A 2,500-nucleotide genomic window follows, 5' to 3' on the forward strand; every position below is an offset into this window, starting at 1 on the left:
TCCCCTTCCCTCCCCCTTCTCTGCCCTCCCTCCCCGCCCTGTCTTTCTTCTTCACCCTCCTTCCTCACCCTTCATCCCCTCCCCCTCCCTCCCTCGTCCTTAATCCCCGCCCTCCCCCTCCCTCCCCCTCCCTCCCTTCAGCCCCTCCCTCCCTCCCTCCCTCCCCTCCCTCGCCCTGTCTTTCTTCCACCCTCCTTCCTCACCCCAAGGAGCGTGCCCACACCCTAAGAGTGCGAGGGAGACCATCGGCATCTCCTTTGTTCACTCTTGGCGTTCCTCCTAACTCCTCTTAATCACAGGGGTGTAGGAAGAAGGGGGGAGAGAGGGAGTGGGAGGGACAGGGGGAAGGGGGAGAGAGGGAGGGACAGGGGGGAGGGGGAGAGGGACGTCTTGAGAGAGGGCCGGGGAGCTCCAGGGGTCGCCTCCTTTGCACCTGTTCCCCCGACAGGTGTTGGAAGGGTGGAGAGAGAAAGAGAGAGGGAGGGAAAGAGGGAGAGACGGAGGGAAGAGGAGAGAGAAGAGGGAGAGAGAGAATGAGCCGCGAGAGGGGGATGAATTTGTCTTTTTTTTCCAACTCTTTCTTTCTTGGTTGATTATCGAAGGAGGGCCGGGATGAAAGGAGGAGGAGGAGGAGGAAGAATAATGGGGAATAATGAGAGAATGAGGGAGAGGGGAGGTTCAGAATGCACTGAAAAAGGGTGTTATAACATTCTCTCTGTATAAGATGCTTGCTGGGTGATGTAATTCGAGAAGTCAGAGAGGGACTGACAATATATGAGTGCGAGTGCGCGCGCGTGCCTCCTCCCCGCAAAATAACAGAGAAAAGAGGGATAGGACAAAGTAGAAGAAGGAGGTGCAGATAATTACGAAGCGAACGAAAAGGAGATAGAAGCTGTATCAGTGAAATAGAGAGATGGGGAGTTAAAGAGGGGGATAGAGTAGGCAGACAGACACACAGGGATAAAGACATAGAGAGAAAGAATAAAAGACAGAGAAGGTAAGAAAGAAAGAGACAAAGACGTACAAAGAAATTATCAGCAATAAAGAGAAGTAAAATGAGAGAACAGACGCACCCAAAGACAGAATTTAAGACAAAATAGATATATAATAAGGAATGATAAAAAAAAAATAAAAAATGGAAGAAAAACACTAAGTAAGAGGAGAAGAGAACAGACACACAAAGAGAAAAAAAGTAGTGAGACAGAAAAAAAAACACGAAGATAGATAATTAGAGACAACGAAGAAAAAAAAAGGAAACAGACACACAAAAAAGGAGAAAAAGGAGACAAAATACAAAAAGACAGATAGACACAAAAAAAAGAAAAGGAAGAGAGAGAAAGAAAGAGAGATTAAGAATCCTATCATGTATTACGAGAACCAGAGTTTGCACAATTTGAAAAGATTGTCTAATTATCAATTTGTTTTGGTTGCGGCTGTGTTGTAAACCATTAATTTGAGCTTCTACCTTCGGGAAAGGCTAGATCAGCAGCATCTCGAGGAGGTGTCATGGCGTCTGATTCTCTCTTTATCAAAATAAACACATGGGGTTTATTTTGATGACGTCATAAAAGTTACGGATGCTGTGTGAATATGGTCGATCATTTTGGTCTTTTCAATTTTCAAAAAGGATGGAAAATAATGGTTTTAATGGTTATATTTTCACTGAACAAGCATCAAAACAGACGCCATTGACACCTCCTCGAGTTGCTATTGATCTAGGTTTTCCTTTCTATCCTTCACCAGTGTCTTTCTAGGGATTCGAAATAAACAAGAAAAGGAAATATCAATATTGTTGACTTTTCTTTTTTTCTCCCTCAGTTATCCAGATTATTTTTCTTTGCCCTACTTCTTATGTCCGACTAAGCTGTACAGAGGTACTCAGAGATAGAGAATAATTAGATATGTTAAGTATTTTAATGATATCGGATTTCCACTTCTAAGTCAAATCTCTCTCTATCTATCTATTTATCTCTCTCTCTCTCTCTCTCTCTCTCTCTCTCTCTCTCTCTCTCTCTCTCTTCTCTCATCTCGCTCTCTCTCTCTCTCTCTCCCCTTCTCTCTCTCTCGCTCTCGCTCTCGCTCTCGCTCTCTCTCTCTCTCTCTCTCTCTTTCTCTCTCTCTCTCTTCTCTCTCTGAGCTCTAACTCTCGCTCTCTCTCTCTCTCTCTCTCTCTCTCTCTCTCTCTCTCTCTCTCTCTCTCTCTCTCTCTCTCTCTCTCTCTCTCTCTCTTTCTCTCTCTCGCCCTCCCTCCCTCTCCCACTCCCTCTCCCTCTGCTTAACTATCTATCTATCTACCTACCTACCTACCTACCTATCTTTATCTATCTATCTATGTATCTGTTTATCTATCTATCTATCTGTCTGTCTAGATATCTAACTAAATAGACAAAAAATTACGAGAAAAGAAAATGCATGAAACGAGTATGACTGTAAACAAGAAAGCATAGAAGAGAGAGATAGAATGATGAAAGAGGCCGATAAAAGAAAAAAAAAAGAAAAA

General features: G+C 44.0%; 1 long non-coding RNA gene across 1 annotated transcript in view; it reads left to right on the forward strand.

Moving 5' to 3' along the window:
* LOC138862490 (uncharacterized) overlaps positions 1–2,500 on the forward strand; it is a 254,495-nt gene that overhangs the window by 109,623 nt on the left and 142,372 nt on the right. The gene's annotated exons all lie outside the window — the stretch shown is intronic.

Source organism: Penaeus vannamei, chromosome 9 (assembly GCF_042767895.1).
Source record: "Penaeus vannamei isolate JL-2024 chromosome 9, ASM4276789v1, whole genome shotgun sequence".
Lineage (NCBI taxonomy): Eukaryota > Metazoa > Arthropoda > Malacostraca > Decapoda > Penaeidae > Penaeus > Penaeus vannamei.